Genomic DNA, 24204 nt, shown 5'->3' on the forward strand with positions numbered 1-24204 from the left:
AGATACTCAGAGATACTCACCGATTCATGGCTACAGTCATTCACATAGACACACACACCCAAATGGAATATGCAAATTGTTTCAAAAGAACATTCACAATGCTCTCAGCAACGTTGATATACAAACCCCTAACACTAACCCATTGATTAAAAAAAAAAAGCAGTGCAAAGGGCTTTACACTGGCTAGTTCTTAAACTGAATTAAACTCTAAGCTATAATGGGTATTGCCCACGTAGGTATTTTAGTCATCTAGTGTGTAAGCTTATCTTCAGCTCTCCGTTTCAACCTAATCAATACCCCACAGATGGTTCTGATGCTGTAACCTGAACCACTTGGGGACCAGGCTGAATGGAGTCATCCCATTGATCGACTGTGGTTGGGCTGAAGGAGCAGGCCAAGCCTACAATTAGGTTCAATCCAGTTTAAATCGGACTTCTGCCAAAGCCAATTGATTGAAGGTGATATCTGTACATTAGTGGTACATTACTGCAGAAGTGTTCATATCTGTGTGTCTTGTGGTACTGGAGATAATCCATATTTGTAAATGAATAGTATCGATGACATGTCTGTCAATAGGGCGGCAGGTAGACATTTACATTTTAAATTTTAGTCATTTAGCAGACGCTCTTATCCCGAGCGACTTACAGGAGCAATTAGGGTTAAGCGCCTTGCTCAAGGGCACATCGACAGATTTTTCACCTAGTCGGCTCGGGGATTAGAACCAGTGACCTTTCGGTTACTGGCACAACGCTCTTAACCACTAAGCTACCTGCTGCCCATAGCAGGCGGTTAAAGTGTTGAGCCAGTATGCAAAAGGTCGCTGGTTTGAATACCTGAGCGGACAAGGTGAAAAATCTGTCGATGTGCCCTTGAGCAAGGCACTTAACCCTAATTTGCTCCAGAGGCGCCGTACTACTATGGCTGACCCTGTAAAACAACACATTTCACTGCACCTTTCCGGGTGTATGTGACAATACAACATTTTATTTATTTATTTTTACATACTGTAATTGTCAATGGATAATATCGATGACATGTTTGTCAATGATCGTGCCTGTAACTACAGTATCTAGACATGCTGTGGATATACAATATACAAGTCCACAGTCCACTCACATTTGGAATAAAGACATAACATTTTAAACTCTGGATCTTATCAGAGAATTTAAAAAACTCACTCTTAAAAAAAGAGCAATTGACTTCTTGTCTTGTACTGTATGCAGAGTATTGGCCCTTGGCACTAGGCTTTGGCATTATACTGTATACACCAGATACCGGGGTATTTGAAAATAGCCATGGGATGGTTTTACAATACCGTCAAAACTATTTATTTGAAGTTTTAATATTTGCAGCTACTTTTTAAGTAAATACCTGCAGTCCACTTGTGCAATACGTTAGGAGACAAACAAAGATTGCGTTCTTCATTTCACTTGTCACATTATTTTACATTATGAAGGTTAACGTAGTTCCCCAGAACAGTTGAGCCAGTCACGTGTTTGTTTGTAAATAGTACAATGGGGGAAAGCGGGAGCAGGTGAGTCCAGCTGTGTATTGACAGGGGTCGTGTTTTATATTGAAAGTTAAGTGTTATTTTGCTTCACTAGAGTGATCAGGGATGTGCAACTATAGTTTCCCTTCACAGAAAATACATTAGTGCAACACATTCGGCAGAAAATAGCATCATTTTCATCAGATGACAACAGAAGTGCAATGCTATTTGGCTGGCAGCCACACAAGTAAATGAGCTTACAATGAAAAAGCAAGGTCTTTTTTTGCAAAAACAATGCATGGCCATCATATTTCTAATGTTTGTCATAGAATGTAGCCAGCTACATTTCCTAATGTTTTACTTAAAGTTCATCTTGCATTTTACCAGAGAAAAGTAGGCTGGCTACACCGAAAAAAGTACCTGAGAAACGTAGCTAGACATCAGTCAGAGCGCTGTCTGCTTATAGCATGCCCGTTGGTGAATTCTCATCCGAGTGGAGAAGTGCAACTGAAGCACAACATTAGTCTGATGCCGAGTAGAAATTACAATTAGAAGCATTTTAGATATGCGTTTACAAAACTGAAAGTTATTTCTTATGCGTTTTATCTATTTTTCCTGTGTGAAAACGAAGAATTCTGCGTTAACGCGACCCGTAAATTTAACTTGCTAATTATCTAAGTAAGTGGCTGAATTAATAATGTCACGGGGCATCATATTGTGTTCGTTTCCAAGCCGTTTGGATGAGTTCTGTACAGCTGCCACTGCTATCTTTTGATTTCCTTGCGTTTTTCTCCTTTTCCGTTCTTGGCCAAGTCTGCTCCTCTCCCCTCTTCTCTGAGCAGAGCAGGCAGGCCCGTTGCCCTAGTGACTCCAGACTCCACACAGACAGAGCGTGTAGCCTACACATGCTGCTCCAGAGCCAGTACTGTTCTTCCTACAGACAAGCATGCATCAAAACTGTGTTCATTTGCACAATGTTTCTCGTTCACATTATCGTGGTCCTCTGTAGCTCAGCTGGTAGAGCACGGCGCTTGTAACGCCAAGGTAGTGGGTTCGATCCCCGGGACCACCCATACACAAAAATGTATGCACGCATGACTGTAAGTCGCTTTGGATAAAAGCGTCTGCTAAATGGCATATTATTATTATTATTATTATCTTGTAAATGTCCAAACTCACCAAAAATGACATTCGGTAGCGCCTACCTATATATGTATAACTTTATGAGCTGGATTGCCTGCCTTTGCAATTTATTTATTTTCGTTTGCGCTCGTTAGCATATTTCGCTAGCAGCCTCCATGGAAATTCTCTATTACTTGTGCTAATTTTGTTAGCATTCTGGTAATGGACGCCCAATTGGCTTTTTCTGGCACCCCCTTGTGTACTAAGCCGGTAATACCCTAAATCCTGGGATGAGAGAAGGACGGTATGACGATATGAAAATCTGGATACCGCCCAACCCTACTTGGCAAACAACAACACTAAACTAATGCAACATCACTCTTTCTCCTTCACCAGTCCACGCTCACTAATACACACACTCTCTCTCTCTCTCTCTCTCTCTCTCTCTCTCTCTTTTTCAGGTCTCTCTCAGTGCTCTCTTGCCCCTCCCACATTATGTTTTCATCCCTTCATAACAGATCATCTTGCTATATATATCCCAGCAGTATCAATGGAGGAGGGGCTTACTGGATGAGTCCCCCTTAAGTGTGTTACAGGCAGCAGCAGCAGCAGACACACTACTGTACTCAGGCTAGCCTCCTGGCTCCTGCAGAGATGGATTTATACGTAACACGCAAAAGAGTGAATCATGTCAAACCAAAAGCAGCTCAAATAACTGACATCATGAAGGATAACAGAGCAGAGCGGAGGTCTTCTTAGTAATAGTTGTGTTCTTAAAGACGATTGCTGGCAGAGCACACATAGAAGAACAAGATGGATGGTGGTCCATTGGCTACTGTGTTAAAACAAAAGACACTAAGGATATGGGACATTTTCCTAGACACAGAATAAGCCTACTAGTCTTTTCTTGTAATTTTAGCAACAAGGCCAGGCACACTCTTTTACAACTACAGGGAAAATGGAGGAAAGTTTCAAAGTCTTTAGTCTGAGATTTTTGTACAAAGTTATGTCAAGTGCAATGGTAAGGTGGCATGATTATCAGCATGGCAAGGACTGCTTGTGGGTTTATATATGTATTCCTGCCCATGTTTTTGTGTTGAATATCTGCACACACAAAAGCCATTTAACTTCTCATCAAGAGATTGATAGTAGGCTAGTGATGGCCAATGGGATGAATTACTATTGAACACAGTTAACATACAGTCGTAGATCACTCCATCTTGCTAAAGAAAACTAAATGAAAAAAGGACCCAGAAGTGTTTGTAATATTGTAATAATCGAATAAATTAATAATGTCCTCATTGTCCTGATTTTAATCAAAAACACTGCACTACAAATAGCCATCTAAAATGTTGGGAAATTGTATTCAATTATTGTAAGAAAAATGCTGAATTAGGTCGAATTATTTATTTCACATTCATTGGGCCACAAACAAATGCCACACGATTCGGATAAAATATCCTCGAGCAGTGAAGCGTTCAGGCAAATTAAATACCCTGGCGTGCCCATTCTAATCATCATGGTCATTCATTCACTTCATGCACTTGTTTTTCACTGAAGAGATTGGAATTTGGAGGTAGTCCAAACACAGATCTCCTTCAACTTTTCCAAATCATTGATTTATTAAAAGTTTGATTTTTACCACTGTGCGCGTCAGCTACACCGCGATACATATAGCATAGGCATTTAAATCATCTTAGTATGAAAATGGCGCCGAATGTAGAAAACAAATAAACACCAACTCTAAATCCTATCAGCCGCCAGAAATACATTCAAACGTGCGCTTACCTAAAATAGAAATACCATCAATGAAGAACTATAACTAGTTCAATCCAACGCAACCGTATATTCCGTACATCCAGTGAAATTACAATGTTGCAGAAGCCGGACGCATGCTTTGTTGTGTTGTAGATGCTTATCCGCGCTAGTAAAGGGGTGGAGTCACCATACTGAAGTATAGGATTTTGTTAACCCTATGCACCAATTGAACACGGCTAAATTCTAAATTAACCAATGGGAAGTGGGGGAGATGTTGAACCTGTGATAAGAACCCTATGGTCCATTTCGATAAACGATGTTTGAATTGTCCGCTTCATAATTAATCACCAAATTCTGTGAAATGATCCCGAGAGCTTGGTCCAACACCTATTACAGGGTGAAGCGCTGAAACAATAAGCCTACACAGCTATTCTATTTCTCGGGTTTTTCTTATCTATTTTATTACTGCATTGTTGGGAAAGAGCTCGCAATTAAGCATTTACTGTTTTACACCTGCTGTATCCTGTGCACGTAACAACTAAACTTTAGAACTATAGACGATTGAAATATAGCCTTAGAGCCTAAACATAAAAAAAATATTTTTCATAGTATCGCCCAAAAAACAAAAAAAACAAAAATGCAAATTCGAGAGCTGGTCTCCATCACTCATACAGTTATTTACCATTCATGTACAACTATTAATTGTAACACCATATAATGAATAGCCTACAGGCCTATAGCAGTAATTCATCAGCAGTTTCCTCCCTGTCCTCCCAGTCACTCACTTCTCAATTAAATCAAATCAAATCAATTAATCACCTAACACCTCATTTAAATTTTTGTCAATCAATTACACTACCAAATTCATCCACAGCAGCACATGTATCCATCATCCACCCACCAGGCAGGGCTGGCCAATGAATGAGCCGTCCTAGCTTAATGCTGTGTCATTAAGCACAGGAAGGAGGCAGATAGAGAAGCATCAGGAGAACTGGTCTACACTACACAACCCTCCATCCAAGCCCTTTTCAGGCAGCGCCCCAGCACTTCGCTTTCGTAGGGCAGAGTGTGAGGGAGTCGCCCCCTAGAACTGCCTCTGCTGTAGGCTACCATGCTGTGTGAGATAGAGACATGTAGGATGTGCCTCCAACCAATCCTCAGAAGGGGCTCCCCATTTGAAAGTGTAATGGGCCAGCACTGCTCATTTTATATAGTGCCCCCTGCTACACACACACAGGCTCTCTTTATTGGGGATGACATGGTCCCCACCCATCTGCCTGACCCCATTAGTGCCATACGGCTCATGGAGAGGCCGGGGGTTGGGGAGGCAGGGGGAGGCCGGGGCTGGGGGGGCAAGGGGAGTGGGAGGGGGTAGTGGGGTTCATTATTCTCCAAACAACCCAGAGAGGGAAAGAGTACAGGGTACAGGGTTAGGGTACAGGGTTGTACAGGGTTAGTGTACAGGGTTAGTCACTGTCACCTTTGTCTCTCCAGACCAACTTCATGTGGCATGAGATCACAGACGAGTGTCAAACTGGGCCATGGCATCTGGAAATACTACAGGTCTGTTCCTGTTTTTACAGTATTGAGATTTACCAAATACGAGGCAAATCTTTAGAAATATTGATGTATCTATCATTATAACATCGTTACTGACCTCAAGAGTAGAGCTCGAAAAACAAGGGGGAATGTTGAAATTGCATTGGCAATCCTCTGATTTATATACGGTTACAGTATACAAGAATATTGTTCTTTTTGACTCTGATGTCGTACTATCTGTAACATTATAATCCAAAATAACTACTGTACATGGTCACAACATGACAGAAGACCCACGTAGACAAGGGCAGAAGGAATGTAGACAGACAGATAGGTGTGTTTTACTACACACACCCCTCCCTCCGCCCTCCAGTTGCCTAGAAACCCCTCCCCTCCTCTCTCCCTAATGCAGGGAGCAGGTGCTGGGCTGGACCCCAGAGAGATGAGGAGAGGGGGAGAGGGGAGGCACCACTCACAGATGCACCCTCCCCAGAGACTCTGACAGACTGTATCCACACAGACAGACACAGACAGACACAGACAGCCAAGACACAAAACCTCTCACTCTAAGAAAGTCAGCAACACACTCTCGCACACGCACACACTTTAGTTGGACACATGGAGTGTGTTTATTTCTCTCTCTCTCTCTCTCTCTCTCTCTCTCTCTCTCTCTCTCTCTCTCTCTCTCTCTCTCTCTCTCTCTCTCTCTCTCTCTCTCTCTCTCTCTCTCTCTCTCTCTCTCTCTCTCTCCCCTCTTCTCCCGTTCCTTCCTTCCTTCCTTCCTTCCTTCCTTCCTTCCTTCCTTCCTTCCTTCCTTCCTTCCTTCCTTCCTTCCTTCCTTCCTTCCTTCCTTCCTTCCTTCCTTCCTTCCTTCCTTCCTTCCTCTGTTCTGTTAGCTACTGCATCATGGGTAGAGACATCTAACACCTTGTTCTGCATCACACAATATATCTATAATATGTACAACAATATTTGCAGCTGTGAACATCTGGTATTAATAAAATAATGCCAGTCGGCAAATATAGTACTGTCTGTAGCATGGTTTAGGGGACCTAGTTTGTGGTTGGAGATCTAAGCTCTAGAAAGCACTAAGGGCATGGATGGATGGTAGGCTAACCACACATTAATATTCATAGTGCACCATTATGGTATCAAGTATTTATGAAGCAGTAATTTTCCATGTTTCTGCAGTATTCTCCCAGTAGATAGCATTCTGTAGGAGCAGTAGCCGTGTTGCCCATCCCCGCTCATGCCCAGTTTGGATGCTCCAGGGAGACGTGCTAGTCTAGTTGCACAACATCAGGGTCATCATGTTCAGTAGGAACCAATGAGAGAAAACGTTTTGAAGGGGAAAATTTCTTTTTTGTTATTGAACAAGCTCAGGTAGTATCTGCTCTGTTTCAGTAAGTTCTCCCGTTTCACACCCACTGAACGCACCCGAGGTTTCCTTACAGAGCTAAACATTTAATACTGACGAGTGAGATGACTGTGAAAATAGCTACGCCAATGAGAACGCCTGCCCTGTCTGCATCACTGAGATCAGAGGGTTTCTAAAACCTTGGTGATGATGCACGCTCTCAGATTCAGCAGTCAAAGACACGGGCCTGTGTCAAGGCATTGCTCCATCTATTATGAAACAGCTTGTTCCACTTTATAGGCATTGTGCACCACAGCCTTTCTTTTTTAAAGTATCTGTTCATGTTCTTACAGTATCCAGTGTTCAGTCTCCCGAGTGGCGCAGTGGTCTAAGGCACTACATCGCAGTGCCACTAGAGATCCTGGTTTGAATCCAGACATTATAACAGTTATTTCTTTAATTAATACATATAGTATAGTTCTTCTGTGTTGCACAGTGGTCTAAGGTAGCTGTGCCACTAGTTCGAATCCAGGCTCTGTCGTAGCCGGCCGCGACGGGGAGACCCATGGGGCGGCGCACAATTGGCCCAGCGTCGTCCAGGGTAGGGGAGGGAATGGCCGGCAGGGATGTAGCTCAGTTGGTAGAGCATGGCGTTCAATTCCCACGGGGGGCCAGTATGATTATTATAATTTTTTTTATAATGTATGCACTCACTAACTGTAAGTCGCTCTGGATAAGAGCGTCTGCTAAATGACTAAAATGTAAATGTAAAATGTCTGTGGCAGTAGAATCACCCCTGAGTTTGTGCTTCCACCTGTTGGCTGAAGAGACAACTACAGTTCTTGGCTCAGCCTCCGCATAAAGAAAGCTTCCCCATATAAAGTATTCCTGACAGGATTGTCTTTGAAAGTGGTGTTGGCCTTCTTCAGCAGAAATGCTCCGTTGCAGGGTTATGTACTGGTCAGTCATGTGTGATAGTTATTACTACTCTACAACACACAGTTATTTAGATGAAATTCAAGCTAGATAAAGGCCAAAATGCTAGCACATTGCGTTCCAACAGCACCACTTGAGAGTCATAGGGGAAACCCATAGAGGGGAACACTTTTTCCATTACGCCACGATGCCGCAATGCATGTTGGGACGGCAAGTGTTTGGGAGAGATAAAGACGCCAGAAGGGTCTCAGCCAGACGTGATGCCACCACTCCCTACTACAGCCTGGGTGAGCAGCACCAAAGCGCAGGCAGGCCAGAAGACATACTCACACATCACATCAGCTGACTCATTTCCTAACCCCCCAAAAAACTAGTTTAGATGGTTTTGGTCATATGGATAGTAGTTCTAGTACAGATGTAGGATCTTAATTTGATCAGCCTGTTGCAGTAGAACAGGACATTTCAAACTTGTAGTGTATTTGAGGTTTAAAAACGCTTCTGAAGTTTGTAATTTCCACTTTGAAATTTCAGACTTAATTTTCTCTTACGAAAAATGTATCAACCTCTAAAATGTCTTGTTGCTGCAGGACTCTAGTTGTAGCAAACTGGCTCAAATTAAGATCTACATCTGTAGCTCTATGCTTGGTGTGATTAGATGTGATTTTGGAGTAGAATTATCATTATGAGACATTGAGAATGCAAATATTAGAGCTCAAATATTCAAACAAGGGGATACTGTATTCTGACTCCCATAGACCAAAATACAGGCCCTTCAGTCATGTTCCTGTCTGCCTACAAGTAAAACATTTAGCACATGATGTCAAAGAATCACATGAAACAGCCTACTTCAATTATTCTAAAGAGCAGCTTTTAGCAGCACTGAAATAGAATTGGATACTCACCAAACATCAGCAGGGAAACACAGGAGACATCCCAGACAGGATGAGGTGCAGGGGATTCAATCCAGACGAGAGAGAGAAAGGAATCACATCAGTGAAATAGATCAGGAAGGGTTGAAATATATAGATTATGACTCCCTATTCCCTGTACACTAATTCTGACCAGAGCTATGGGCCCTGGTCCAAAGTAGTGACTATATAGGGCATAAGGTACCATTTGGGATGTATTCGGCTGTATTTCACTCCTTCCCCACGAATTCTATGAAATACATATAATGTTACAAAACTGACCATATTGCTTTGCATAGTTTGTATTGGTCATCTTTCTCTGTGAAACTACAGTGCCTTCAGAAAGTGCTCACACCCCTTGATTTTTTTCACATTTTGTTGTGTTACAAAGCGGGATTAAAATGTATATAATTGTCATTTTTTTGTCAATGATCTAGACAAAATCCTCTGTAATGTCAAAGTGGAAGAAAAATTCGGACATTTGTAAAAACAAATCATGAAAAAGAAAACACTAATATATCTTGATTGATAAGTATTCAACCCCCTGAGTCAATACATGTTAGAGTCACCTTTGCCAGCAATTACAGCTGTGAGTCTTTCTGGGTAAGTCTCTAAGAGCTTTCCACACTGGAATTGTGCAACATTTGCCCATTATTCTTTTCAAAATTCTTCAAGCTCTGTCAAATTGGTTGTTGATCATTGCTAGACAACCATTTCCAGGTCTTGCCATAGATTTTCACGCAGATTTAAGTCAAAACTGTAACTCGGAACATTCACTGTCTTCTTGGTAAGCCACTCCAGTGTAAATTTGGCCTTGGATTATTGTCCTGCTGAAAGGTGAATTCATCTCCCAGTGTCTGGTGGAAAACAGACAACCAGGTTTTCCTCTAGGATTTTTCCTGTGCTTAGCTACATTTCGTTTATTTTTTATCCTGAAAAACTACCCAGTCCTTAACGATTACAAGCATACCCATAACATGATGCAGCCACAACTATGCTTGAAAATATGGAGAGTGGTACTCAGTAATGTGATGTATTGGATTTGCCCCAAACATAACACTTTGTATTCAGGAGAGAAAAGTTAATTCCTTTGCCACATTTTTTTTGCAGTATTACCTTAGTGCCTTGTTGCAAACAGGATGCACATTTTGGAATATTTATATTCTGTACATGCTTCTTTCTTATCACTCTGTAAATTAGGTTAGTATTGTGGAGTAACTACAATGTTGTAGATCCATCCTCAGTTTTCTCCTATCATAGCCATTAAACTGTTTTAAAGTCACCATTGGCCACATGGTGAAATCCCTGAGCGGTTTCCTTCCTCTCCGGCAACTGAGTTAGGAAGGACGCCTGTATCTTTGTAGTGACTGGGTGTATTGCTACACCATCCAAAGTGTAATTAATAACTTCACCATGCCCAAAGGGATATTTAATGTCTGTTTTTTTTTATTCATCTACCAATAGGTGACCTTCTTTGCGAGGCGTTGGAAAACCTCCCTGGTCTTTGTGGTTGAATCTGTGTTTGAAATTCACTGCTCGACTGAGGGACCTTACAGATAATTGTATGTGTGGGGTACAGAGAGATAGTCATTCAAAAATAATGTTAAACACTATTATTGCACAATTATTGAGTCAATGCTAAGCTAATTTTTACTCATGAACTTATTTAGGCTTACCATAACAAAGTGGTTGAATAGTTATTGACTCAAGCCATTTCAGGTTTTCATTTTTAATTAAATTGTAAAAATTTCGAGAAATAAAGTCTGGCTTAGTGAGCCAGAGGTAATCAGGAGACACTGACGGATGGGTACTGGACTCTGGGTACAGTAAAAAATACAGACACATCAAAGAGGCCCATACTATCATTAAAAAAAAATCAAATAGCCTAATATAATTCTGCAAAAATATTAAATAACAAAAATAACAGTTATTATTTTATTAAACTGAGGTATTCCAAATATAAGCAAGTGGACTGTCTTGACAAGGCCATGAGCAAAGGCTGGCTTTCTGTGGTAGGCTATAGGCAGGCTCAGAAACACCTGTTCAACATCGATGCTGAAATAGGCTTGTAAAGCAAAATTCGGATCTCAAAGAGGCAAGTCTTATTTGGAATAGCTATTATTGAAATAATACATAGTTGAATATAAACATAAAGTCTAGGCCTATATTTGGATCAATTGCACCGCTGGTTGTGAAGCAAAACGAGTTATTTTGACTAAACGGCTGAGTAGTCAGACACCATTCCAATTGTAGCCCACCGATGACACGTTTGAACACCGATTATTACACCAATTTTTAACATTGTTGATGTCTCTATAGGGGGTTATAGGCTAGATGTCAAACAAGATTAGTCCAAACGAATAAAAATCCCAGAACAGCAGTCCACCATTCGTGGGATGGGAATAGCATTCGTTTGCATTCGATCATTTATACGTTTAATACCCATATATTTGTCATTTTCATTACTTTCAGTTAGAAAATAAACTGCAATATCACTGTCGTTTGACATAGTCTAATCCCCCCTATTCCCAGAAACACGGCGCAATTTGAATTTCAAACGAACTGAACTGACTGCTGCGCAAAAAAAGAAACTGACGTTTGCATTCTATATTAGATTATATTAGATTATATTAGACTTTCGATGTATCCCTAACAAAGCACTATTCGTTTTTTATTACCTGAGAGGTGAGATGTTTCTTCCTGTTTTCTTCCTGGTATTATTCCGCCAACATAATTCAAGTGTTTCCCGACGCCTTCAGAAGTTACAGCATATTGATCCGAGTATTCTAGTGACGCGTCTTTCAATGACGAAGTACGTCTCTGCTGCACGCCTTCAGAAGTTACAGCATATTGATCCGAGTATTCTAGTGACGCGTCTTTCAATGACGAAGTACGTCTCTGCTGCGCGCAGGCAGTGTGGGGTGGGTGGGGATACCCCTCCGGACTAGGTCAGGTGCTCACTCCAATAGAAACCACATTTTGAGTGATAGTAGATGATATGCGCTCTAAATTGAGGAGAAATAAAAGAGATGGTACCCTAATGTTGCTGGATGGCAGCATTGGAGCAGGTAGCTCTTCTTGTCAATGCTGGGCTAATATTTGCCTGACCTCCGTGCCATCAGGTGTATGCAGTGAAGTGCATAACATGTTTGGAATGTGTGGTCAAAGAACGCTTTGTTCAGCTGGGCCTTGTGCCAGCGTTACTTCTCTCTCTGTTGTGGGATCTGCACTTTTAATCCCACTGGGTACAAGGGATATAACACACTTGCACGAATCTGCATGTCAAGGGGGAGACAATACTTTTTTACTTGAAACGGAATTAACCTGGATGCTGTTACCCTCGTATCTTTTAACCTTCGTAATAAGGCTAGTTTATTAATCTAAAATAAAACGTTTAACTTTTTTAATTCACAATAAATATGATGATAAATGTATGACAGTCAGACTTGTCAGACGCACTCCTCAAAGATGGCTGCATTTGAAAGCCCTGTCTCTGTGGGTAAAGCAGTGAGCACTAAGCACAGTTCATTCACCCCTGACTGAGCATGAAGCAGCTTTAGGGACATTTAATTTAAACAGCTGTGCTGTCTGAGCATCTGTCCCAATTTTACTACTAAGACCCAGTGGCCATTCCTGGCGCATTCTCTTGGTACAAAAATAACACAATGACATAGCCTATCTGCGTGGATTGGGCACCATAGTATATGGTATTTAATCTGACCTGAGTGACCCCTTAAATGCTATATTTTCCCCGTCTGACCACATAAACGCAATCTTTTCCCCATCTGACAACATAAATGCTTTCTTTCCCCTCCATCTGCTTTTGTCCTAAACTTTCTCGCTTTCTCTATGAATTATCTGAGTAAGATTCTTATTTTCCACAACTCGTTGAGAATGCCATAAATGAGAAATATACTACTAGTAATATGCATAGCATATACATGTATGCACATATATTATCAACTGTTGATAACTCTTATACATTTCATAAAATAAGATTAACATTTTCTAATATGAGTTTTCAGAGGTGTCCAGTATAGGCTACATTAGTTGTTTTTTCTTATACTAACAGGAAAGATGTCATACAGTGAGTGACCTTTTTCAAAAGCCCTCATTAGAGAAGATAAACCTCTCTCACTTGTTTTTCAGCACAGTGAGAGAGTGTGTGTGTCATGACGGTTGCTCTTATCTGCATGTGTGTGCGTGTGTGTGTTTGTGTGTGTGTGTGCGTGTGTGTGTTTGTGTGTGTGTGTGTGCTCCAAGAGGGCTGGTCAGTTTAGAAGCTAATCTACCCAACACAAGGGCGATTCTCCCCTGCTCAACATGATAATGGTGAAAGGGGCGGTTCCTCCCATTGACTCCAGCGTGAGTAATATTATAATGTTGGGAATGTAAAATTGTGAATGCTGATTCTACAGCCTGTCTATTGAGCCGCACAGTCATAATACCCATAAAACCTAGAGGTCAAAATGGTTCCAATCGTTTTTCCACCATTCATTTTTCCCATAGGGGATTTTAGAAACACTTAAAATAAGGGCTGTGTTTCGTGTAGGCTTACCCTGGCGTGACGTTTTTGTAACCATGTAAATCTCTCTCGGACAAGTTGACTTTTATCAGTATATTCAGCTCTATTTACTCTCAGATTCTAAAATGCTAATTAGCATCAACGTAGACATCATGCAAGACTACAAATATCTGCAAGGTCCTGCAAGTCATCTCTAGCTGACACTTTTGCTAACAGGTATTGTGTCAACTTCAAACTTGCACAAGACAGTTCACCGAATTGAAAGAGATTTAGACCATTTATTAATTACTACATTTAGCTAACATTAGTTAATCCAGAGATTTTTATATTTTGTCTCAATTCGGCAGTCTCGTCCAGATCATCATGGCATTTGTAGGTCTTTATGATAGCCACATTAGCAGTTAATTAGCATTTAATTTTGGGGGGGTAAATACAGGCGAATATATTGATAAAAGTCACCTTGTCCTAGAGAGATTTACACTGTTATCAAAACGTCACACCAGGGTAAGCCTACACAAAACACAGGCCTTATTTTAAGTGTTTCTAAAATCTCCTATGGGAACCATTTCCCTGTTTGACCTCTAGGTATTATGGGTATTATGACTCATACTGTGGTACTCTATAGAGAGCGATAGTAATGGCGTCTTTTTGTAGGCAATACCTCCACAATGGCTCGTTGGCTAAAGCCTATGGGGAAATTAATGGGGGATTTTTGGAGGGTTTTTGGATAACGTCTGTGGTAAACTCAAGTTTATCACCAACGAACTATCATAGTCCAAACACACCAAGACAGTCGTGAAGAGGGCACAACAAAGCCTATTCCCCCTCAGGAGACTGAAAAGATTTGGCATGGGTCCTCAGATCCTCAAAAAGTTATACAGCTGCACCATCGAGAGCATCCTAACTGGTTGCATCACCGCCTGGTATGGCAACTGCTCGGCCTCCGACCGCAAGGCACTACAGAGGGTAGTGCGTACGGCCCAGTACATCAGTGGGACCAAGCTTCCTGCCATTAAGGACCTCTATACCAGGCAGTGTCAGAGGAAGGCCCTCAAAATTGTCAAAGACTCCAGCCACCCTAGTCATAGACTGTTCTCTCTGCTACCGCACGGCAAGCGGTACCAGAGCGCCAAGTCTAGTTCCAAAAGGCTTCTCAACAGCTTCTACCCCTAAGCCATAAGACTCCTGAACAGCTAATCATTGCTACCCTGACTATTTGCACTGCCCCCCCACCCCCACCCCCCTCTTTTACGCTGCTGTTACTCTGTTTATTATTTATGCATAATCACTTTGACTCTACCCACATGTACATATTACCTCAATTACCTCGACTAGCCGGTGCCCCAGCACATTGACTCTGCACCGGTACCCCCCTGTATATAGCCTCCCTACTGTTATTTTATTTTACTGCTGTTCTTTAGTTATTTGCTTTCATTTTTTTTTACTTAACACTTAAAAAATATATATCTTAAAAAAATACAAGGGCTTGTAAGTAAGCATTTCACTGTAATGTCTACACCTGTTGTATTCGGCGCATGTGGCAAATAAAATTTGATTTGATTTTTATACGTTTTGTTCTATGAGATAATCTCAGTTAACATAACTTTTTGTGAATTTTGAAGCGTTTATGTAATCAAAACAGGCACATAAATGCTTCATAATTCATAAAGGTCACGTTAACTGACTGATATTTCATAAAACAAAACGTATAAGATCTCCTGAGCTTGTGTTAGCCTCAGACCTTATTTTCAGCATTTATCCCAAAACCCCATTCTTTCCCCATTAATTTCCCCCCATAGGAATGGCTGAACGAACCAGAGGTAACTCATTTCCGGTTTTTAGGACTACAAGCTGGCGAGCTCTCTTAGTGCCTCTATTGTGCACTTGTGTGTAGGCAATACCTGCAAGTAAATATGTGTGTGTGTGTGCATGTATTTTATGAAAGGCAATAATGTAGGCTATAATGTTATTATAGCCTACATATAATGTTATTATATGTCAATAATGTAGCCTACATGTAGGCTAATAACATTACACATGCACAGTAAGCAAAATTACGTTGAAAATACGTATTTTCCTGACGTTGAGAATACATATTTTCCGGACATTGAAATCAGATTCATTTTCAGTTCTTAATCAAAGTTGAAAATATGTATTTTCCAGACGTTGAAAATTCGTATTTCCGGACATTGAAAAAACATATTTTCCGAACATTGAAAATACATATCTTCCGGACGTTGAAATCAGGTCCATTTTAGGTTCTGAATGAAAGTTGAAAATACATATTTTCCGGACGTTGAGAATACATATTTTCCGGACATTGAAATCAGATTCATTTTCAGTTCTTAATCAAAGTTGAAAATATGTATTTTCCAGACGCTGAAAATACGTATTTCCGGACATTGAAAAAACATATTTTCCGAACACTGAAAATACATATCTTCCGGGCGTTGAAATCAGGTCCATTTTCGGTTCTGAATGAAAGTTTAAAATACGTAATTTACAGTCGTTGTAAATACGTATTTTTTGGTAATTGATTCTATGGCCAAATTTCAACTGTACATACATTCTCAATGAAGTAAACATAATTTCACAATAATACATTTTAAATCCATTTAATATAGGAAAGAGGAGCCAAGTGAAGATTGCAACATAGAATATGTATTATTGCTCCCATCTGTCACATGCACATACAGTGGGGAGAACAAGTATTTGATACACTGCCGATTTTGCAGGTTTTCCTACTTACAAAGCATGTAGAGGTCTGTAATTTTTATCATAGGTACACTTCAACTGTGAGAGACGGAATCTAAAACAAAAATCCAGAAAATCACATTGTATGATTTTTAAGTAATTCAGTTGCATTTTATTGCATGACATAAGTATTTGATACATCAGAAAAGCAGAACTTAATATTTGGTACAGAAACCTTTGTTTGCAATTACAGAGATCATACGTTTCCTGTAGGTCTTGACCAGGCTTGCACACACTGCAGCAGGGATTTTGGCCCACTCCTCAATACAGACCTTCTCCAGATCCTTCAGGTTTCGGGGCTGTCGCTGGGCAATACGGACTTTCAGCTCCCTCCAAAGATTTTCTATTGGGTTCAGGTCTGGAGACTGGCTAGGCCACTCCAGGACCTTGAGATGCTTCTTACGGAGCCACTCCTTAGTTGCCCTGGCTGTGTGTTTCGGGTCGTTGTCATGCTGGAAGACCTAGCCACGACCCATCTTCAATGCTCTTACTGAGGGAAGGAGGTTGTTGGCCAAGATCTTGCGATACATGGCCCCATCCATCCTCCCCTCAATACGGTGCAGTCGTCCTGTCCCCTTTGCAGAAAAGCATCCCCAAAGAATGATGTTTCCACCTCCATGCTTCACGGTTGGGATGGTGTTCTTGGGGTTGTACTCATCCTTCTTCTTCCTCCAAACACGGCGAGTGGAGTTTAGACCAAAAACCTATATTTTTGTCTCATCAGACCACATGACCTTCTCCCATTCCTCCTCTGGATCATCCAGATGGTCATTGGCAAACTTCAGATGGGCCTGGACATACGCTGGCTTGAGCAGGGGGACCTTGCATGCGCTGCAGGATTTTAATCCATGTCGGCGTAGTGTGTTACTAATGGTTTTCTTTGAGACTGTGGTCCCAGCTCTCTTCAGGTCATTGACCAGGTCCTGCCGTGTAGTTCTGGGCTGATCCCTCACCTTCCTCATGATCATTGATGCCCCACGAGGTGAGATCTTGCATGGAGCCCCAGACCGAGGTTGATTGACCGTCATCTTGAACTTCTTCCATTTTCTAATAATTGCGCCAACAGTTGTTGCCTTCTCACCAAGCTGCTTGCCGATTGTCCTGTAGCCCATCCCAGCCTTGTGCAGGTCTACAATTTTATCCCTGATGTCCTTACACAGCTCTCTGGTCTTGGCCATTGTGGAGAGGTTGGAGACTGTTTGATTTAGTGTTTGGACAGGTGTCTTTTATACAGGTAACGAGTTCAAACAGGTGCAGTTAATACAGGTAATGAGTGGAGAACAGGAGGGCTTCTTAAAGAAAAACTAACAGGTCTGTGAGAGCCGGAATTCTTACTGGTTGGTAGGTGATCAAATACTTATGTCATGCAATAAAATGCAAATGAATTACTTAAAAATCATACAATGTGATTTTCTGGATTTTTGTTTTAGATTCCGTCTCTCACAGTTGAAGTGTACCTATGATAAAAATTACAGACCTCTACATGCTTTGTAAGTAGGAAAACCTGCAAAATCGGCAGTGTATCAAATACTTGTTCTCTCCACTGTATGTTAGCTTTTCAAAAGCTTTAAAACTGACAGCAATGATGTTCAAAGTAGTCCAACCTGCAGGATAAACCAACAGACCATTTCAACCACAATAACATTCTCAGTAATATTCTCAGTAATATTTTTTGCCTTGCTATGACTGTGAAATGTTGTTGTTTATCTACCTTAGCTGAATGCACTGACTGCACGTCGCTCTGAATAAGAGCGTCTGCTGAATGACCAAAATGTAAACGTAAAAACAAACACTTGCAAAGCATGCTGGGGATTATACTAATGAGCTTCGGCCACCAAACATGTACATTTACATTTACATTTTCGTCATTTAGCAGACGCTCTTATCCAGAGCGACTTACAAATTGTAAGTAAGGGGGGGTAAGGGGGGGTAGAAGGATTACTTTATCCTATCCCAGGTATTCCTTAAAGAGGTGGGGTTTCAAGTGTCTCTGGAAGGTGGTGAGTGACTCCGCTGTCCTGGCGTCGTGAGAGAGCTTGTTCCACCATTGGGGTGCCAGAGCAGCGAACAGTTTTGACTGGGCTGAGCGGGAACTGTGCTTCCGCAGAGGTAGGGGGGCCAGCAGGCCAGAGGTGGATGAACGCAATGCCCTCGTTTGGGTATAGGGACTGATCAGAGCCTGAAGGTACGGAGGTGCCGTTCCCCTCACAGCTCCATAGGCAAAACCATGGTCTTGAAGCAGATGCGAGCTTCAACTGGAAGCCAGTGGAGTGTGTGGAGGAGCGGGGTGACGTGAGAGAACTTGGGAAGGTTGAACACCAGACGGGCTGCAGCGTTCTGGATGAGTAGTAGGGGTTTAATGGCACAGGCAGGGAGCCCAGCCAACAGCGAGTTGCAGTAATCCAGACGGGAGATGACAAGTGCCTGGATTAGGACTTGTGCCACTTCCTGTGTAAGGCAGGGTCGTACTCTGCGAATGTTGTAGAGCATGAACCTACAGGATCGGGTCACCGCCTTGATGTTAGCGGAGAACGACAGGGTGTTGTCCAGGGTCACGCCAAGGCTCTTTGCACTCTGGGAGGAGGACACAATGGAGTTGTCAACCATGATGGCGAGATCATGGAACGGGCAGTCCTTCCCCGGGAAGAAGAGCAGCTCCGTCTTGCCGAGGTTCAGCTTGAGGTGGTGATCCGTCATCCACACTGATATGTCTGCCAGACATGCAGAGATGCGATTCGCCACCTGGTTATCAGAAGGGGGAAAGGAGAAGATTAATTGTGTGTCGTCAGCGTAGCAATGATAGGAGAGGCTATGTGAGGATATGACAGAGCCAAGTGACTTGGTGTATAGCGAGAATAGGAGAGGGCCTAGAACTGAGCCCTGGGGGACACCAGTGGTGAGAGCATGTGGTGCGGAGACAGATTCTCGCCACGCCACCTGGTAGGAGCAACCTGTCAGGTAGGACGCAATCCAAGAGTGAGCCGCGCTGGAGATGCCCAACTCGGAGAGGGTGGAGAGGAGGATCTGATGGTTCACAGTATCAAAGGCAGCAGATAGGTCTAGAAGGCAGAGGAGAGAGAGTTAGCTTTAGCAGTGTGGAGAACCTCCGTGACACAGATAAGAGCAGTCTCAGTTGAATGACCAGTCTTGAAACCTGACTGGTTTGGATCAAGAAGGTCATTCTGAGAGAGATAGCAAGAGAGTTGGCTAAAGATGGCACGCTCAAGAGTTTTGGAGAGAAAAGAAAGAAGGGATACTGGTCTGTAGTTGTTGACATCGGAGGGATCGAGTGTAGGTTTTTTGAGAAAGGGTGCAACTCTCGCTCTCTTGAAGACGGAAGGGACATAGCCAGCGGTCAAGGATGAGTTGATGAGCGAGGTGAGGTAAGGGAGAAGGTCTCCGGAAATGGTCTGGAGAAGAGAGGAGGGGATAGGGTCAAGCGGGCAGGTTGTTGGGCAGCCGGCTGTCACAAGTCGCAAGATTTCATCTGGAGAGAGAGGGGAGAAAGAAGTCAAAGCATAGGGTAGGGCAGTGTGAGCAGGACCAGCGGTGTCATTTGACTTAACAAACGAGGTTCGGATGTCATCAACCTTCTTTTCAAAATGGTTGACGAAGTCATCCACAGAGAGGGGGGGGGGGAGGAGGATTCAGCAGGGAGGAGAAGGTGGCAAAGAGCTTCCTAGGGTTAGAGGCAGCTGCTTGGAATTTGGAGTGGTAGAAAGTGGCTTTAGCAGCAGAAACAGAGGAAGAAAATGTAGAGAGGAGGGAGTGAAAAGATGCCAGGTCCGCAGGGAGTCTAGTTTTCCTCCATTTCCGCTCAGCTGCCCGGAGCCCTGTTCTGTGAGCTCGCAATGAGTCGTCAAGCCACGGAGCAGGAGGGGAGGACCGAGCCGGCCGGGAGGATAGGGGACATAGAGAGTCAAAGGATGCAGAAAGGGAGGAGAGGAGGGTTGAGGAGGCAGAATCAGGAGATTGGAGGAAGAAGGATTGAGCAGAGGGAAGAGATGATAGGATGGAAGAGGAGAGAGTAGCGGGAGAGAGAGAGCGAAGGTTGCGACGGCGCATTACCATCTGAGTAGGGGCAGAGTGAGTAGTGTTGGAGGAGAGCGAGAGAGAAAGGGATACAAAGTAGTGGTCGGAGACTTGGAGGGGAGTTGCAGTGAGATTAGTAGAAGAACAGAATCTAGTAAAGATGAGGTCAAGCGTATTGCCTGCCTTGTGAGTAGGGGGGGACGGTGAGAGGGTGAGGTCAAAAGAGGAGAGGAGTGGAAAGAAGGAGGCAGAGAGAAATGAGTCAAAGGTAGACGTAGGGAGGTTAAAGTCACCCAGAACTGTGAGGGGTGAGCCATCCTCAGGAAAGGAACTTAGCAAGGCGTCAAGCTCATTGATGAACTCTCCAAGGGAACCTGGAGGGCGATAAATGATAAGGATGTTAAGCTTGAATGGGCTAGTGATTGTGACAGCATGGAATTCAAATTAGGAGATAGACAGATGGGTCAGGGGAGAAAGAGAGAACGTCCACTTGGGAGAGATGAGGATTCCTGCGAGAACACATGGTCAGACGAGGAGAGAGCAGTAGGAGTAGCAGTGTTTTCTGTACAAATTTGGTTGCTCCAGACCAGACCAAATCTGAACGAATCATAGACGTCTATGCTATGTTTCACAAGTTTGAACAGCACAGCACAGTTCAGTTCAGTAGAGCACAGCAGAATACATTACAGTACGGTACAGGACAGTAGCGTTTTATTCAGTGGAGGACAGTAGAGTTGAATTCAGTGGAGGACAGTAGAGTTGAATTCAGTAGAGTACAGTAGAGTTGAATTCAGTAGAGTACAGTAGAGTTGAATTCAGTATAGTACAGTAGTTTTATTCAGTAGAGTACAGTAGAGTTGAATTCAGTAGAGTACAGTAGAGTTGTATTCAGTAGAGTACAGTAGAATTTTATTCAGTAGAATACAGTAGAGTTCAATTCAGTAAAGTACAGTAGAGTTTAATTCAGTAGAGTACATTAGAGTAAAGTAGGATACAATTCAGTACATTATACTGTACTATACTCTATTGTACTGAACTATACTGTACTTTTCTTTAATGTAATGTAGTAGGCTACTGTACTGTTCTCTACTGTACTGTGATGTCCAAACAAACATAGACATCTATGTTAGGGCCAAATCAAGACTGGTATGGACCAGACCAAATCTGAACCAATTATACCCTTACAAAAAAAAGATTGCAGTTTTGAAACTGCAGTAAAAGTGCAGTAACTGCAGTCAACTGTGGTATTTTGGATGCAGTAATTGCAGTATAACTGCAGTGTACTGCAGCATACTACAGTTATACTGCACTCTAACTGCAGTTATACAACAGTGTACTGCTGTTATACTGCACTCTGACTGCAATCTTTTTCGTTAAGGGTAGACGTCTATGTGGCTGCTTTTCATAAACACATCCCCAGTGTTGGTGAAACCATAAGGAGAGGAAGTACAAACCAACGACGCTAGACAGAGAGGAATATGCTTAAGCAAAAGGCAGTTTATTAAACACAGAGATAGCTGGTACTGCTCAAGCTACATGCATGGGCCCAATGCATGGACCCAATCAATTGCCTCTTATGGAGACAGTTGAGAAGGATAAAAAACAGAGTTTACAGCATTACTTTATACAATGTAACACAAAGGAAGGGGTCCTTCTTCTAGTCCCTTGATTGGTTCCCGAGGCGTAGGAGGCGGGTCTGCTCTGTCCAGAGTAGAAGCCCCTTTGGTGCACGGCAGAGTCCTCTGCCCTTGGCACCCGACCAGTAGAAAGAAGTGCAGTTTGTGTGTGTGCGTAACTCGTGAGGCATGAGGATGAGTGTGCGTATGCATGGAGATGTGTGTGTGAATGTGTGTATGTTCTCAAAGGAAAGACTCGTGGGGAGCAACCAGATTGTGGCCTGTGGCGTGGGTGTTGTCCTTGAGAAGATATTGGCTCTGTCCATTGTTCTTGCATAGGAACAGCATTGATTGAAAACAAGCTCCTAACATTAAAATGGGTCATGCACAAGATTTTAGTCAGACCAAGCTATAACATTTTAATATTTACTACGACAAATCCCCCTCTTCACGTCTCCCCAGAGACGTGACCAAGTAACAGTAAAGAAGGAAAACTTGAGACGTGACACAAGCTAACAGTGTAATTGGCAAAATAGGGAAAACTTTATCAGAAGATAAAGTTTTACATTCCCCCTCTTCACGTCTCACAAGAGACGTGACACAAGCTAATAGTGCAATTGGCAAAATAGGGAAAACTTTATCAGAAGATATCAACAGCAATTCTATTCTGAAAAGCCATTAATGAAGTTGCAGCTAGTTGTCCATGAACAGCCTCAAAACCTTGTTGAGTCCAGTTTTCTAATTTCTGGACATTAATGTATGTAGTTAATTCTATCGACGTTTTTATTAATGGTACAACAGTCAGCACCCAAAATGTACCCATGTTCAAGGACAGTTTCACAGACAACAAAGAGAGAGTGTTCTTATCAGCCTGTTATGTGAAACAATCCATATCAGTACAGTGCTCCTCCTTAATGCATTCCTTCCAAGCTATTCATCACATACAGATCCAATTAAAAATAAAAGCCAACAATTTTATGGTGTCACTCTAAACAGAGTATAATCACCCTTAATAATAACAGGATATGGAAATTAAATCACAACATTTAATGTTAATAAAAAATTAAAATAATAATTTTAACCCTCTATTCCTCCCCTACACCTAACATGTACTGAGTTGGCTACCAGCCACCCAGGAATCCTTTACCTTCACATCAGGAAGAATAAACAATCACAGTGGTTATTAAAAACATAAGGTAATAAATGAGCAAGAACTGAAAATAAATGCGTGTATGTATTTTACTAGGCAAAACATGGATCATCCAGCTTGGTCTCAGAGTCAGTAGCAGAGTCACCTGCATCATCCTGGGCCGGTAACAACAGCATCATACCTGACGCCTGCACCACTCCTACCACTGACCTCCTGAGACAGGGGACGATGCAAGCAGCACAACACATTAACAGCAAAAACACAATTACTAGGGTCAGAAATCCAGTAACCACCATAGAAGAGTACTCACCAAACCAGTCACTCAGCCAGGAAATAAGGCAACATCCACAAAGAACAAGTATACCCACAGAGGCCATAACTTCACCCAGAATAGTCACAACAATAGTTTTCCATTTACCAAATATGTTATCAAACTAACCGTCTATGGAGCTATCAATACCAGAGTTCTCAACCAGTTCGTTCTCCAGCGTGGTGATGGTCACTCACGGGCCCGTCTGGTGCTATATTGTTGGAGATGAAAGTACAGCACATATATCCAAACAGAACACAAACCCCGCCCCGCTCAGCCAAAAGCATATCTAAAGCTGTTCTATTCTGCCATGTCATTAAGCTAGTTGCCGCTGTCTGCTCAGCTAATCCCTTTATTGCATCACGAGTGTGGTTTATAAATATTTTGCTGGTTATATTAAGTATAATTTATCCAATCTACATTTTTATTAATTGTTGACCACCAGAAAATACTTGATTCAAACCCAGCTGCGATCTGATTGTGGATCCCATCAATATATATCCTTTCATCAAAGGATCCCGGGAGGAGGTCCTACTTTCTATGTGACAACTCACCAGTCTCTGACACGTTTGATTGTTTGCGTATGTAGGTGAGTTCACAATCAGTTATCACCACACATCCATCAGATGTCAGCACGGGCCTGGTTTTTTGGCTCCTAAAATCCTCTGGCTGCAACAAAGAGGAGAGATTAGACTAGAAAAACAATTT

The 24204-nt window shown here is 42.3% G+C and overlaps 1 protein-coding gene across 6 annotated transcripts in view; it reads right to left on the reverse strand.

Moving 5' to 3' along the window:
* LOC311140773 (uncharacterized protein) overlaps positions 1–12057 on the reverse strand; it is a 59102-nt gene extending 47045 nt beyond the window's left edge. For all 6 annotated transcript variants that reach the window (XM_084175992.1, XM_084175991.1, XM_084175990.1 and 3 more), the window contains exon 1: positions 11788–12057. The gene's annotated coding sequence lies outside the window, so the exon portion shown is untranslated. The remainder of the gene's footprint in view (positions 1–11787) is intronic.
* Between the last annotated feature and the right edge of the window lie 12147 nt (positions 12058–24204).

This window comes from Coregonus lavaretus (assembly GCF_964263955.1).
Source record: "Coregonus lavaretus genome assembly, chromosome: 13".
Classification (NCBI taxonomy): domain Eukaryota; kingdom Metazoa; phylum Chordata; class Actinopteri; order Salmoniformes; family Salmonidae; genus Coregonus; species Coregonus lavaretus.